At 45.0% G+C, this 17,200-nt stretch overlaps 1 pseudogene; it reads right to left on the reverse strand.

The window, feature by feature from the left end:
* Positions 1-7,326: 7,326 nt before the first annotated feature.
* On the reverse strand, positions 7,327-16,805 carry LOC102442757 (annotated as a pseudogene).
* Between the last annotated feature and the right edge of the window lie 395 nt (positions 16,806-17,200).

Raw genomic sequence — 17,200 nt, forward strand, 5'->3', positions numbered from 1 at the left:
TTTAGTTCCCTGAAACTCTAATCTTATAAAATTATGGCATGCTGTCTCTAAACAAAAAAGATGAAAGGATTGAAATCATTTGTGTTTGGGCCACACTGAGCAGCAGGTGATGTGGGAAGGACTGAAACCTTTAGGATTTTATACCATCCTGGTCCGCCTGGGTAGAAAAGAAATGGGGATTTTCCTCTCTCAGTGGCTGAGAGCCAGCTTCCTGGGGTTGCAGGTCATCTGTCTGCCTCTGTTTCCTGGAGGTTGACATTCATTTAATCTGCCCATGCCTGAACTCTGACGGAAATTTCCAGGACGTTTGCCTTGTTCTTTCCTCTCCTCCCCTGCTTCTCTCCCAGCTGCCAGGACTCCGCCCAGTGAGTGTAACATCCACTTTGCTCTCTCCACTCAAGGGTAAATGGAATTCCAGCTATGAGGCTTGGAGACAGCCCCACTCAATTAACGTACGCCCTGTTTAAATCCATGACATCTTAACTCGGCTTATTTGGATTTAGGAAATGCCCGACCATCTTGTTGACACAGTGCCTAAATAAGAAGCAAATGCCAGGCCCCTTACGCAAAGGAACTCCACTGGCAGCATAATGCTTGCATGTGAAGACAGTTCCGCTAGGTGGAGCCCCACTGAAGGCTGGGCCCAGGGTGCTGGCTCTTCCCTCTGAGCTCCGGCAGTTAAAGGGAGCAGTCTGGGAATGAATGAGGATCTCAACTAGGCAGACCTAAATTGCTCTGGCCTTACTTATCCTTAACGTTTGACTTAATTTTCAGATTAGACAGAACCTCCGACTGCTTGCCTCATTAACAGCCTCATTCATGACCAAGTTCCTCCCTCCTTCCCTTGAAGGGCTCAGGATCAACACACAACCAAACCATAGAGTCAGTTGGAGATGAATGAAAGGAGGTGCGCAGGACTATGGGGCTGGATACAGGAGGCACCCGTATTAAGATAGCCTGGTGCCCAGCGTGGAGGTGGCTGGGGTGGGCAGAGAAGACGCTGTCAGCATCTCATCGGTGGATGCCATCTGGTGCTGGCTAAACTGAGCAAATGACCACAAAAAATGACCACTTTGTGCCCATTAACACCCTGTACACTACAACACTCAGAGAGTGACCAGCTGAGAAGGATGAGATGGTTTGACTGACAGGATTAAGTGTCTGTCCAGTTGGACAGAAGAAAGGACCTGAACCCACTTCTCCCATCAGGATCGCTGTCAGTATTTGAACTTGGGAGGATAGATGGATATCAGGACAAAAACAAAAAGGACTGAAGAGCAATGAGTCTGAGAAGGGCTCTCCAGGCACCACACTATGCACCTTGAAAGAGGCTTCCCCTTTGTATTGGCGATAGAAGAGTTTGCCTTTTCCAAGTGACAAAGGTCCTACTCACACTGGCTTCATGACACCCTCCTGATCCTCAACCGTGAGTTGGAAAAATAGTTTTTCCTTGTGGTGCTGTGATGAGGCTTGGAAGGGAAACACGAAACTTCCTCGCAAGGAGCTTGGCACCTAGCAGGTCCTCCATAAATAACTCCTTCTCTTCCTGCTGCTCTTCTGAGGACATCGGAGGAAGGGGGCTTATAAACACTAGAGAGCGACACAGTTATTACACACGAGTCACCAAAGCGAAGCTGTTAAACACCCGGGTGCAGGCTTTTGCCATAGGTACAGCTGGCACAAACCCCGCCGTCTCTGCCTGCCCGAGGTTCAATGTTGGCTATTGGTGTATGCATGGTGGGGAGGGAGCATGAGGCTCCCCGCTGCCCTCCAACTTGCTAGCTGAATGGCTCTGAGGAAGGACCCAAAAAGACAAAGCCACGTGTACTGATGTCCCTCAAATAACCTGGGCACTGCGGCCTCAGTGGCCGGCTGCACTTTCTGAGCCATCTCACGGGCATTGGGAAATAGGCGAAGTTGATATGGGGTGCCTTCGATTTCTTCTTTTATTAGCTTTCTTCCCTCTCTCATCAAAGTTGCAGGCTCCCAATTTCTTCCCTTTCCTCCTCTAGCAAGACTTGATCTCAGGAAAAAAATTGATTATCAATAGCTCTAAGTGAACAGACATTTATTTGTAAGCTGCTCTACCTTTAGACAGGATTTGCCCTCATTTACTTGCCACCAAGAAGGTGGTGGGAGTGTTTTGGAAGGCAGGGGTCTTCTGATGTCCCTGAAATTACCCCAAAGGACACCTCTCCCTTCACCCTGTTGGAAGCATGAATATATTTCAGAAGCACCTTCTCAGTCACAGGTGGAGATTTGGAATAATTGAGTACTTGCTACCGGAATTCCTGAAAAATAGCAGCAAATATCCATGAATAAACATTAGAAATGAAATACAGGATGCTTGGCATTTGACATGTTTTTAAAACATTGTTTACCAATTTCCTCCATCTTTGCCAACTATTAGGGTTGCCAAGCAGCTCTTTAAGATTTGGCCTGGCCCCTCCTCTCAAATGATGACCTGGCTCAAGGGAAGCAGGATCTGAATCCAAACAAGCCAAACCGTATTTATGCAGGATTACTAAATCAGTCTCAGCTTTCCTTCTCATGCAGCAGGGACAAAGCCCCACAGTCCTTCTCACTGCAATGGGTTGAGGGTGGGCACTGAGATAAAACTGATCAGACCTTAAAGTGGGTCCTTCTTGGGAGGGCCAAAGCCATCTACTGATGGTTAAATTCTTTAAGACAGTACAGAGGAGGTCTTTCAAAAGAGACAACTGATCACTCTTAAAATTCCTCCCAACTTCACTGTTAGCTAATGCCTAAAATTCTGTCATTCCAACATCTATCCCTCGAGTCCAGAGTCTTGGTGCCCATAGGACATGATACTAAGTCCTACATGTGTTTACTCATGCAATTTTCATAATCTGCTATTATTCCCATTTTACAGATTAAAAAACATCAATGTTCAGAGAATAAATTGCCCAGGGTCATACATCCAGTAGGTGGCAGAGCCAGGATTATCAAAACTAGGTCAACTTTACCCCCAAGACTCTTGCTTCCTCCACTATATCATGCAGACTTGCAGTGGGTGAGGATTTGAGAAGGAGCCTGGGGAACAGAGCGTGGGAGGCAGTGGAATTAAATTCCTGAAGGAGAGGAGAGCGAAAGGAAGGCTGAAGGCCAAAGATAAATCACCCACATTTCACAGTCCTGCCTCTGCTGGTCGTGGATTGAAATAAGAAAACCTAAGAGTAGAAGCTGACATTTCCCGAGAATCAAGGTGCATTCAAGAGGATTCCGAAAACTCTCCCTTTGATCCACCAAGAAGAGAAGCAGAGAGCAAGTGTCTGCCGTGTGATAAAGGAGCCACAGAAATGTATCAGTGTTGGTGGTGTGGTGCTGTTGTTATTGTAAAATTATGCATCATTATTATTCGCTGCATACAAGTGAGGGCAGAAACTCCTAGAATGCTATGTCTGCTCAAGGTGGCTCAGGTATTTCACGCCTGGAGTGGATTATTTTCAACAACTCCCCTACCATACAACCAAGTTAGTTTTAGTCATAATCATGTAATTAAAGAAATAACAGCAGGGCAAGAAATGAAAACAATGAAATTTTTCTTTGATTACACTTCAACTATATAATCATGGTAGTTAAATAAATAAATGAGTAAATAAGCAGGTCATTGCCAAAAAAGGGAAAAATAAGTACTTTCAAGTGTCTTTTTTTTTTTAAGAAAAGGGGAAAACTTTTTGCCTACATGATGGTAACAGAACATGACAGTTTTGTTGTTGAGACTTCTGCAAATTTGTTGATTTCATCAAAATTGATCTTTCTTGAATATTCACATGCAGTAGGCAGCGTAGCCAGATTTGCCAGTTCATCTGAGTTGGTTGAGAAATATTTTTCATCCACTTTAATTTCTGAAGTTTTCTTTCACCTGCAACATGAGACATATGAGTGGTTAGGGGAATCTTAAGCATACAGCTACATTGGGCAGAGACCCAGATCAACTCCTGGTCAGCAAATTCCAGAAACAGCAACACAGTCCACATCTTTGTTTCTTCACGATCAATTCTAGCAGCTTTCAAATGTCCCCACAGTTGAAATTTTCTCTCTCTCACACACACAAAAAATCACCAGGAAACTTATCACAAATTTCTACTGTATTTGGGTCTCAAGTTTTTCTTCTGCAAAAATTAGAGAATTGGCTGAATGACAGCAAACAGGGCCTTACTCGAACCATTGTTCCTTGTGCAACTCCTGGTGAAAGTGACTCAGGCTTCCAACACAGCCCTTTTAATCTCACCTAGCAACCTGAGACCAGCACCATAGGTCAGCATTTCCTCTTTGAATTTGATTCTCTTTTCTATGTAACTGTCCATTTCCTCACTGTTGTTGTTGTTGTTTTTTAGGAAGTAACAGCCCTCTCCACAATTTCTTTGCACTGATCTTCAAGGAAAAGATCAGTACCTTGTTCAAGGTGGATTCTGACAGTTTGCAAATACTTTCATATGGTTCCATTGAGCAACAGATTTAAGGTCACTGAAGTTTGTGCCTCTGTCTCCAATCGCTCCCACTGTTTCCTCTCATGCACTATCTGGAAACAAAAGTACGTAGTTGAGTCTTTGTGGGCTGAGAGCCAAAGAATTTCTACATGGAATACAGTATTTATTAAAGCATAAACAAGAAGAATGTGCTAGTTTAGGCTTAAGTATATAAGATTAAACTCAATGGTAACCACAGTTGGTTCAAATTTGGACCAATAATATTATTCAGGGAGCAATATTGTATCACTAACTTCTTTAGAATTGCCAATGCATGGTGAAAATCAAAGGCAGGCCAACTCCTAGATGGTTTTACTAGGGTTTTAAAATTCTCTACAGACAATGCCCCCCTTTCTGTATTCCTGCACGAGTCAGACTGCACTACTACCTACTTTTAACCCACAACCTTTAACTAGATAAGCCATTGGCCTTGAGGCTGGGGGGTTAGATCTCAGGAGCATCCCCTTCTGCTACCATGACCTCATCATCATAATACAGGACTTAAACAAAATTAAAAGCTGACATCCCAAGGTGATTTTCTCCCACTCAAGCTGTAACCCCTTTTCCTGGGAAGGGACACGGATATCAGAGTCCAGCTCCATCCCTCTAGTCTCCAGGCCAGCTCTCAAGGGCAGCAATGCAGGCTTCCTTCTGGCCTTCCCTTCCTCTACACGCTCTCCTCCCTGCCACTGGAAAGTGGGGTTCTTGTCTCCTTTCAGCCACTATTTACCTTTGGGATCTGTGCAAAAATGACTTTCTCTCCTGCTTCCTGAGTAATTCCTAAGACCCCTTCTAGCATCCTCAGGGCCTGGCTGTGAGGTCAAATGGACTTGGCCACCAGCCTGGGCTCCTGCAAATGAAGCCTATGCAGTGAAAAGTCAGCTCCTGGCACGGCATCTCTCAGGCCTTGCCTTGTACCCAGGGGCACCGCTGACTATTCAGACTGTCGTGTTTCTTTGTTTGGCATCATCAGAATGGTTGGGCCCTGGAGACTTCAGATGTCTCATTTGAATCAGAGCCCGATTTCCTGGGCAGTGCCCTCCTCATGCCAACATCCTTATTTGCCATGGCACTGCCCTCAGAATGTGCAGGGATGATTTCTAAAAGACAGCCCCTGCTCGGTCCCCACCCACACTTCTGCTCTAAATATGTCTCACACCAACCTGTGACAGAAGGTAAGGGTGGAATCATTCCCATTTTAGAGATGGGAAAACTGAGATGCTGAGAGTTGAACTACATTACTCATGGTGGTGCCTGCAGCTGCCCTTAGAGGCAGAACTGGGACTAAAACCCTCTCGCCCCCAATTTCTTATTCACTCAACTCCCCCTATTTGCCTCTAATCATTTATGATCCAACAACAATCACAAGATTTGAACATTAAATATCAAGATGTCTTTAGAATATGAAAAGGTAATCAGAGCATAATCAGGTACTTTCCTAGCCACCCCCCACCATTGCAGAATTCCTGGAGCTAGTGTTCTTTGTAAAGATGCCCATACCCATGTGATTCTAAGTGTCCTGCCCCCTTGAGAATCACAGCTGAAGAAATGAACTCTTGGAGAGTCTCAGAGAACCAAGTCTTGAAGGTTGAGTCAAATTGCTTAGGCATTGTTCCTGGGGAAATTTCAGCCATAGGAGTGTGAAGGAGGTACTTTGAGCACCAGCTATGGTCTTCATTCCCTGGCATGACATCCACTCTCCCTGCCCTTTCAGGTTAGTCCCACTGTCAACATAGGTAACTCCAGAATTGGGGACATGAAAGGAGCCTGTGCTGGGTTGAATGATATTCCCCCCAAATTTTATGTCCACCCAAACCTCAAAATGTATTAAGATAAGGATCGAGATGAGATCATACTGGGTCCAGCTGAGCCTTAAATCCATGAGAGCCGAGCGTCTTTCTAAGAGACAGAGGAGGACACACAGAAACACACAGAAGAGGCGAGTGACGCTGGAAGCAGAGATCAGAGGGATGTAGTTATAAGCCAGGGGACGCCCAGAATTTGGGCAGCTGCCAGAAGCCAGGGGGAGTCAAGGAAGGGTTTTCCCCTACAATCTTGATTCTGGACTTCTGGCCTCTAAAACTGTGAGAAAATGTATTTCTGTTCTTTTAAGTCACCCAGTTTGGGAAATTGTTGCAGCAATCCTAGGAGATAAATACACTTTCTAATGCGAGTATCTGCCCCTAGCTCTTTACTCAGGCTCTGCTCTTGGGAGAGAGCAAATCCAAACCAAGACAGTAGGTATCTATGTCCTTATATTTATTCCTGCAGGTGACAAAACTGTGCCTCAATTTCAGAAATAGGGTCACAAAAACATAAAAACATGGCACCCTTTTTGTAAGCAATGGTTATAGCAAGAAGGACCATGAGGCGTGAGGGGTGGAGGAATATTCTCTTCCTTGACATCCTAGCCTAACAGATCTTTAACAGGTGTAACCTGCAGGTGCTTCATTTCACTTGTGTGGTTATTGGTTGTGAGGATATAGTTCAGTGGTTCTCAACCTTGGCTGCACATTAGAATCACCTGGGAATCTTTTTAAAATCCTGATTTCTGGGCCTCATCCTCTGGAAATTCTGTTTCTTTGTTACTAATGTTGTGGTCCCACCCCATAACAAAGAAACAGAATTTCCTGGAGGATGAGGCCCAGAAATCAGGATTTTAAAAAGATTCCCAGTGATTCTAATGTGCAGCCAAGGTTGAGAACCACTGATAGTTGATCAGGGCATTTTGCCTGAGAAAACTGCTTTAACGATGAGTAGCTCAGAAGACACCAAGGTATTACCCTTTCTCTTATTTGATAATGTTCAAAGTAATATTTCTTACTTTTTAAAATCAGTTTTTAAAACAAGCTCTGGCCAGTTTTATTAAAGAAAAATATTGCTTGACTTTCTTCTCACCAGTCTGTTCTGGCATGCTCCTGATGATATCAGAATCACCCGGGTCAATGGCGGCCAGTGAGCATCCTCGGTAGGATTTTCCAGACCTGGTGCCCAACTCGATGGTATTGGCCTACTACTCGATTTCAGAGTTCCTCAAGCCGGACAGGTGTTGGCGAGGATGACCAGGCGATGACCAGGTTCGCGTTGCCTGATCGTCCTCAGAGTCTGCTTGTAACTCAGCACGTGTTTTCCACTTTTCATACAAACTGAAGCCTAGAGTTGATAGGTTCGAGCAACTTTTTTGTCTTCTTTGCAGCCACCGTTTTCCTGCCTCAGGTGTGGGACAGCCCTCTGTCCCCCAGAAGGTGGGGGAGTGAGATACGCTATTTCTTACCAATTTTTGAGAGCTCCTGGATGCGACCCATATTTCATCTTCAGGGAGAAAAAGCCTCAAGCTTTACCTTTTCTTTAATTTATAATTGTTACTGAAAATAATAGAAAAGCATTAGGAACCTACGCTGTATGTTTTCATAAACTTAAATAGCCAGCCAGTCAATAGTCCTTTGTCCCTTTTACAAAAGAAAAATAGCATATCCAGTAAAGAAGTGTCCTCATTAATGATGATTTAAACCTCCAGGGCATCGTTTATCCCCCGCTGGTGGATGGGAGAGGGGCCATTTTCAGAGCCCTGGTGGTTTCTAACCAGAACAAGCACTCCTCTGAAAACATCAGGAATGGAGGGAGAAGCAGAAGCAAACGGGGAGGATTACCGACAGAACATCCGACCACAGCGTCTTGTGTCCTTGGGTGTCCTGCATTCCCCCCACCTTCCTCCCTGGGACACAGCCCCTTGTGTCCTGCGCATCCGCCTCTTTGCTCCTGGTATCTCCCTAAGGATGAGTCAGAGGCGCTGCTGAGCCAAGGAATTTCTGCAGGCTCGGGGCAGCCCTTCAATGTCTGGAGTGATCAAATGCAGCTGAGGAAGGCCCGTGTGAGTGAGAACAGAAGGCACTGAGGCCTCTGGCCACAGGCTTCCAAGAACAGCAGCAGTTTCTGCCATGCCTCCCAAAGAGCCGCGACCCAGGGGGGTTGAAACCTTGGGACTGCTCTCCTCTCCCTCCCTCACAGCTCCACTGCCTGTCCAGGAAACGGAGGGGTACACAGAAGCACGAATATAGCTGAACTCTTGCTACCTGCTAACAGGGGTTCTCAGAAGGGCTTTATCCGCGGTTTCACTTTCCACGGTTTCAGTGACCCAGGGTCAGCCGCGGTCTGAAAATAGTAAATGGAAAATTCCAAAAGTCAGCAATTTGTGAGTTTTAAATGGCAGGCCCTTCTGCGGAGGGGAATGAAATCTCACGTGGTCCGCTCTGTCCCACCCGGATGTGGTTCATCCATTTGTCCTGGTCTCCACTTAGTAACCCACTCAGTGACGGGATGGACTGATGTGGGATCTCAGTGCTTGGGTTCAAGTCACCCTTATTTACTTAACAGTGGCCCAAAGCCCAAGAGTAGTGATTCTGGCAGTTCAGATACTCCGCCGAGAAGCCATAAGGTGCTTCCTTTACGTAGAAAGGTGAAAGCTCTAGACTTAATAAGGAAAAGAAAAGAATTTGTTCTTACCGGTTGCTAGGATCTACCGGTAAGAACAAATCTTCTATTCCTGAAATTGTGAAGAAGGTACAAGAAATTTCTGCTAGTTTTGCTGTCGTACCTCAACCTGCAAAAATTATGGCCACAGTGCATGGTAAGTGCTTAGCTAGTTAAGATGGAAGATACATTAAATGTTTAGCTGGAAGACTGAAGAAAACACATCTGATTTATGGCAGTGGTTGCACCAGGAAGCACGGAGCCTGTACGAAGACTTGAGCAAGGGATCCCCTAAAACAAGTGACACCAAGCCATTTACTGCAAGTGAGGGCTAGTTACACAGATTCGGGACGAGGCTTGTCATTTTATCATCTCACATCGTCACAAGAAGAAGAAAGGTGAGTACAGAGCAATAAGATATTTTGAGAAAGAGATCACATTTACATAACTTATTACAGTATATTGTTTTAGTTGTTCTATTTTATTATTGGTTATTGTTGTTAATATCTTACTGTGAGTAATTTATAACTTAAACTTTATCATAGGTATGTATGTATAGGGGAAATAGTGAATCTATAGATAGGTTTTGGTACTATCCGATTTCAGGCATCCAGTGGGGGTTTTGGAATGTATTTCTGTAGATAACAGAGGACTACTGTATTCTCAAGCTGTGCACCAAACACATCTTGAGAATATTTTCATGCTTCCTGAACAATATGTTGATAAACTGGAGTGATTTATGAGATATATTCCAAATAGAGGTTATTTGGAGTCACATATCCCAGGATGCTGTGCAGAAATTCAGTCACTCCGGAAGAGTGGTACCTTCTGAAAGTCAGGAGAGACCCACGGAGCTGACTGGAAAACTGCCATAATGCAGGGCAGTGACCACTGGTCTGGATTTAGACATAGCTCTTCTACTAACAGGCTTTAACTACTAACTAGCTCTCAGGTGTGGAAATACCCCTCTCATTAGCTCACCTGCAGGATGAGCAGGTTGTTCTCTGTGGTTAACCAGATCCCATCTATTCCCAATATTTTTGGATCTTGAAATGCACTGAGCATCCAGGTTATCCTCAGACCTCTGGACAGATGCCCAGTGGATCTCTTGGTGGTTCCAAACTTTTCCTAGCCCTGAAAAGCTCATAAATGAAAAAGAAAAGGACTTATAGCTGGATGATCTCCCCTTCCCAAATAATAAGCTTGGCAAACAGCCCCCTTTTCTGGAGAAAATGAATCAGTTAGAAATAAAGGGTTCAGGTCAGGATAGAATTTACAAGGGGCACCTGCAGGAGATCTGTTAAAGAAGAGGCCCGCGAATCGTCTTTCCATAAATTGTCACAAAGCTGTAGAAGCAAACCAATAATCATGTTGTCTGCTACTTGGCTGTGTGAAGTGCAGCTGGGAAGGGGCGGGGAGAGAAAAATGCTACCCTCAGTGTCAATTATGCTATGATAACTGTTTACATTTTATTGAATAAATAATTATCTCTGTGAGTTTAACAAAACACAAAACACAACATAACACCCATTAGTCATCTGTCTGAGGTAAGGCTTAAATATACATTTAACACATGTGTTTTTTTAATTCGGTGCCCTGATTCAGAACACGGCCTGAGCTATTCATCCCTTCAGGGGGTAAATGACTAGTTCTTTTGGTAAATTAGGTTTTTGTTTTCATCTCCTATTAGAATCTTTGTTTTCGGTTTTTAATTTGTTTGGAACCACAGGCAAGAACAGAGTGGAATATACAGGTTTCTCATCGTGACCTTCATGGGGGTTCAAGTCCAGTGGGGTATCCACTGGTCCAGTTCACAAAAAACCAAGAGGCACATGAATATTGTTTAGAACAGGAAGGGAGGCAGACAGTGGAGCTTTAGACTTGTCTTTAAGTCGAACTTGCCTTTAAAAGAGTAGTTAGTAAGCCATCTTTTATAATGTCTGTGCTGGACTAAAAACGAAGGACAGTAATAGCAGATGCAGTGTTGAGATAAAATTGAGAGGTGAGCAGGATATTCCCTTCTGATTATAAGAAGTCAAATCAAAGCCTTCTGTGTTGAATCACATGACAGTTCTCTGTAATTAAAAAATGAAGAAAGGGTCGCCTCTGGGGTGCTGGCCTCTGAGGCCAGGTGTCCTCCTCTGGAGACTCTCTTGGCATGACTACATCTAGATTTTCTTGTTCACTCAGACCATTTAGGAAGTTGGAATTGCCATGGGTGGAAATGACAGTGATTATAGGGACTTGGGCTGAATAGTAGGACTCTCTCCTAACACAGAGGGAGGCTGTGAGATTGGCAGAGAGATGCCGGAGAACTCAGAGGTGGGACGACCCCTTGGTGAATATGGAAAAATATATGTATTGCCATGCTGTGGATAATTCAGATAAGGCTAAGCCATTTGGTAGAACTTTCATGAAAATTTTGGGCTACATATGAATTTCTTCACCATCAGGCACTATTTCCTGAAGAACCCTCTGTCTTGGTTTGCTACTGAGCCTAGTTCCTCATGGGAAAAGAAGGAAGATCTAGATTTTGTGTTTGCTTCATCTTTGTCAGGTAAGCTGTCTTGTTCTAGCTTGAATCTCCTGGGAGCATTCATTGGTGGCTGCGGGTGCCCACCCAGGTGCCCTTTACCTGGCCAGTACTCCTGTTCCCCAACTGCTTAGAGCTGATTCCCTGGAGGGCTGGCCTGGGACACGGCATCTGCCTTGCTTGTGACTGGATGGCCACTAGGGTAAAGACAGGGGTGCAAAAGGCCGGTCCCCTTACATCTAGATGGGACACCTCTGCCACGCAGTTAGCGTTCAAGGGCTTTCTTCAAGTTGAGTGACCTTAGGCCCTGATAATTCCTCGGAGAGTTTTGTGTAAGAGGTCATGGGTGGCCTGGACAAAACATCACAGCCTTCTGGCTAGAATCCTGCATTTAGGCATGGAGGCCTGATTCTCCCATTGGTGAGAGAGATGCTGAAGATTTACTCAAACTGAAGGCGGTGTCTGCCCTCCTTAACCAGCTCGCCCCAATGTGCAGCTTTATAGGAGAATGGTGCTGGGAGCCCACTGAGGCAGCTGACACAGAAAAGTAACATGGTCTCCAAGAAAGGATGTGCTACCAAAGCCAAAGCTTAAGGCAGTAATAACAACTTTGATTTATACCAAGAACTATTTATACTAATTACTAAAATATTGATTGCACATTCAGCAGTGTGCTTGAATTAAAGACAAACCAAATCTGGTCACAGTGCCAAAAGAATCTTATTGCAAACAGTCACCAGTTAGCTTTTCCCTGCAATGATCTGGTGGGATTTACGGAGCTTAGTTCAATGGATGGAGCATTATGCTCAACTAGAGGCCCGTTGCAGGAAGATTCCTGCAAGAATAGGGCTTCCTCAGGCCGATCGTGCCGCCAAGCCCCGCCGCCCAGGGCCGCACATGGGGGTCCCGGCTGGCGGCGGGGCCACACACGGGTGCCCAGATGGTGGCTCCCGCTGGCCCGCCCTGCCTGCAGTATGCAAATTAGCCGCCATCTTTGTTGGTGGTTAATTTGCATATTGCTCTGATTGGCTGATGGTTGTAGCGAAGGTACGGTAAATTAGCATCTTTGTCTTTTATTAGATAGTATGATTGTGGCTTATCACTGTCCTTAAGGAGCTCCTGAATGAAGGCATAAAACAGAAACCAGGATACAATGTTAGTTCTATAAGTGCAGAGTGAGGTAGAAACAGGGATGAGGTGCAAATAAATCTGACAGAAGGGGCAGGAAAAACATCAAAGATGAAGGACTAGGGGAGGAGAGGACTCCAGGCACAAGAGAAGAAAGGCCAGACAAGCCGGGATGAAGGAGCTGTACCAATCGCTGGGAATGCACATTTTATAATAAATTCAATTTTAAATTGATAACCACTAACTTCAGATGGGCCTTTAAAGTGTGATTGCTGCCTGGCATTATCCCTTATTATCCTGCAAGACCCCCAGGACATGCCCCCATTACCTTTAGACTCCCACCTTTCCACCCACATGGCTTCTTTGCCAGGCAATCAAATTTATCAATTGTATTCCCTCCTCCTGGCTACTGTACTTATTGTTTCCTTTGCCCCAAATGCTTTTCCCCCAATATTTTCATGGGTTGCTTCTCCACTCCTTCAGATCTGTGCCCAAATGTTAACTTCTCAATGAGGCCTTTTCTGTTTTTCCTACTTAAAATACAGCTCTACTTATACCTCTTCCCTGATTTATGGTTTTCAAAATATTATGCTATGCATTTTATTACTTCTTATAATCTGTTTTGTAACCTATGTGCCGACAGGGACTTTTATCTGTTTTGTTCACGGCTATATTGTGCCAGCCTAGAACTGTAGTTGACTTGTGGTAAATATTCAATGAATATTTGTTCAAGGACTAAATAAAATGACCTTTTCAACTATACCTAATTCGCTATTTTACCCACTCATAAAGTATGTGTTTTTTAAAATTTTAAAGTTCTAAAATACTTTATCTTATATATTTTTGAGTCTGATCATTTTACTATCTGGAGAATGGGGGTGAATTCGGTGATTCATAGTTTCTCCTGATTCTCACTCATGGTAGCCTATTAACATGTTTTTTTTTATTTTTCATGCCCTTGATTCAGAATGTATTGGTTGATCTTAACTTCTGGGAGTCCTGAGAGCCTAAGGTAGGGATGCTTTTATCTAGAGAGGACTTGAATTTGCTTTTACTGAGGGCTGGGGTCCTAATGCAAGAGTCCCCACTTCTGCTCCCCATCCACTGGGCTGTGGCCGGTGGCTTAGACTAATCATTACAGTGCTGACCTTGGTGGTCAAACTCAAGGCCATGCTGCTTTCCATATTTGCTTGTTCCCCAATTTTCCCACTCTAGGATCATCTCACTATTTTTTTCTCCTTATTTAACACTAGAGGCCTGGTGCACAAAATTCATGCAAGAGTAGGCCTTCCTTCCCCCGGCTGCCGGCACCAGCTTCCCTCCGGCACCCGGGACCCAGGCTTCCCTCGCAGCCCCAGCTTCATTCGGAAGGTCATCTGGAAGGACGTCCAGTCTAATTAGCATATTACACTTTTATTATTATAGATGAGCCGAACAATGCAATAACAAAGTCTCTTTTATACAGCGCTAGTTGGGGGATAGTATACAATACTGCTAGAATAAATCCAGGTTTTCCCTCAGCTCCCACGCATCTCCCTATAGTTGTAAGCTCTGTTTGTGGGAGGTGGAGAGGGGGTGCTGTAACTGTCTCCTGGCTATTTGTTATTCCTCGAGCATAGTGCTTTATCCAATGTATAACTTCTGACTGGCTGCTTAATATTTAAACATCAAACCAGGCAAATTCACATGCTTGCTAATTGTGCCCCTTTAGGTTGATGCTCTGGTTGCATGTGGTATAGTCTTTTCTAATGTCACTCACAAGGATTAAAGCCATGTTGCTGGCACAGTCGCCCACCACCACCGCCAAGCCTGTTGCCACTGTGGTTTGGCCTGGCTGGGCCGGCCTCCCCGAGGCCTGCTTGTTTGTTCTCGTATCCATTGCTTCTTGGCTGTCTTCCCACCTGCTGCCAATGCAGAGTTATTTATATCAAGTCCCAGCAGCTTGGGTGAGCTTTGCTGTGATCACTCACATCCTCAATGCCTTGCAGCCACAAGCACTTTACACGCGGTGTCCTCGCCGGAAATCCTTCCCCGCTCGGGAGGGGAAACTCCGTTTCCGGGGACAGGGGGAGCTGCTCTGTCCATCTGCTTGGCTGATAAGCCGTCTGCATTTGGACTGGGAGCCTGGGCCGGCAAAGCATGCACGGCCTGGAGCATGCCCAAAGAGGTCAAGACAGCTGAGTCACGGAGAGTCACATGGAGACTCCAGTCCTGGGGACTGGAGAGCGCCTCTCAGCCCGTTACTTGTTGCATCAAAGCTCCCAGAAGAAGCGGCCTCTGTTTAGAAGTCACCAATGTTCCCACTCCCAGGCCTGCTCCATGGGCTCTGCAGTGCAGAGACCAATGTGCGCCCCCCTTCAATGACTGACTGTCATCAGTGTCACATTCTGGCTGTAACTCACCAGCTCTTATTTTTTCAACCAATGTAACTTCATTACAGCCAGTATTTCACCGGGAGATACGGGTTAGAGCCAAACCAAGACCTTCTGATGTTCTGACAGCGCTCTAACTCAATCAACAAATTAACCCGCATCTAAGGCACAGATCTCCAAAGAAATTAGATCACCCCTGAAAGGGGTGGGTGGGAGGGTCAATAATCATTTTAAATGAAATTGAACAGATCATTGATAGTCAAAGCCACACTCTCCTTGGTGCTTGCAGAAGCAGCATGATGCTGGGGAAAGGGCCAAAGAGAAAATTTATGGCTTGGCAGAATTTTGTGCTGAAAATAAATATTCAAATCAAATTTATGTGTAGGTTGCACACTATCAAATCCTTATGCAGGGAAGCTGCTACCCGGAAGCCTGCCCCATCCCATGGCCTCTGGGAAGGAGTTTCTGCCAGGGGATATCAACATTGCACCACTAGACCAGTGTTGAAATCCAGCCGGTGCAGGGAGGTGGCAAGTGTAGGCGGTAAGTTTCAAAACACTCGTTTTGAAACACCCACTGTGCCTGGCATCAGGGGTTCTGCGTCAGGCAGAATCATCTTTGCTGTTTACACATCCACAGAAGGTTATTCTGATTCTCGCATTATAAGCAGACCGTTTCCAGTTCTAGAAAAGCAAAACTGGCTGCTCCTGGCTTTGTCTCTTTTTCTCTCAAATGCAGTGCTTGTCACGGTGTGTGTGTGTGTGTGTGTGTGTGTGTGTGTGTGTGTGTGTGTGTGTTGCCATTGGTTAAAATGTTCCCTTGGCTCTAAAAGATTCCTTTCTCATTCTCTGAAGGTTAGTCAGAATAAATATTACAATTTGGACTTCGGGTCTTGGAAAGCAGATGTTAACTACTCGGTCACTGTTGTTTCTGGAGAAAGGTAAATAGATTGTGGTGTTCTCTGACAGAGAGGCTGTTCTTATAGTGGTCTTGTAGTAATTCATTCCAAAGATAAGCCAATGTACAATAAACTCTCCCACTGTTGTTCACAGTGAACCTTTTAAATATTTTTTTCATTTGATTTTTATCATAGGATACAAATAATCAGGAATATTGGGGGGGACCTTTGGATTTTGATTTAAGTTATATCTGTTTTCTCTCTTGTTCTCACTCCTTTAGCATCCTACCCCCCCCTTCTGATTATTGGCAATTGATCTTATTTCACCCAGAAAATGGAAGGAATCAGAAAAGAACTTCTGTGCCCTACCTCCCCAATCTACCAGCCTCCCTGAGACTGTTCCCATCAGCTTCAGCTTCACTCCATTACGCCAGTGGCCTGTCCTCCCACCCTCCCACCTACTCCCAAACTGCTCCTATGACTAACTGTTCTCTTTCTGGCTCTGGATCCTTCCCATGAGCATACAAACATGCAGTCATATTTCCCATCTTAAGAAACCTTCTTGACCCATTTCCCCCACACCACCCCTGCCAGAGCCACAGTTTCAGTTCTCTGCTTCCCCTTATATAGGGACTTCTTTCATCAGAGCAGCTTCCACTTCCTTTTCTCCCACTCTCTCCCGAACTCACTCAGATCAGCCGTTTGTTCCCATTAAAAGTGAACCCACTTTTGTCAAAGTCACCCATGTGGTCCCCAATGCCAAAGTCAATGATGATGTCCAGTGTCTGGGTTGAGGATGGTGTCTTCATCAGGTCAGTTCTGTGAAATGCTTTGGGGACATCCTTCCTGTTTCTGAAGTCCTGGTTATACAACCCTCTCAATATTGTTGGCACCCTTTCCATAAATTCCATTTTGGTTTAAATTAACTGGAGCTAGTTTCTGATGCTTGTAGTAAAGAGCCCTGAACTGACTCATTGGTGGAGCTAGACCAGGGGTGGGCAAACTTTTTGACTCGAGGGCCACAATGGGTTCTTAAACTGGACCGGAGGGCCGGAACAAAAGCATGGATGGAGTGTTTGTGTGAACTAATATAAATTCAAAGTAAACATCATTACATAAAAGGGTACGGTCTTTTTTTTTTTTTAGTTTTATTCATTTCAAACGGGCCGGATCCAGCCCGCGGGCCGTAGTTTGCCCACGGCTGAGCTAGACTGACATGGTTCTGAAGAGTCATTCCTAAAATTCAGTCATTTGGGAGATTTCCCTGGGCCTGCACCTTCGAGGAGGAGTGGGGAGCACTGTGGTT

This window comes from Myotis lucifugus, unplaced genomic scaffold (assembly GCF_000147115.1).
Source record: "Myotis lucifugus unplaced genomic scaffold, Myoluc2.0 scaffold_36, whole genome shotgun sequence".
In the NCBI taxonomy this organism is placed as follows: Eukaryota; Metazoa; Chordata; class Mammalia; order Chiroptera; family Vespertilionidae; genus Myotis; species Myotis lucifugus.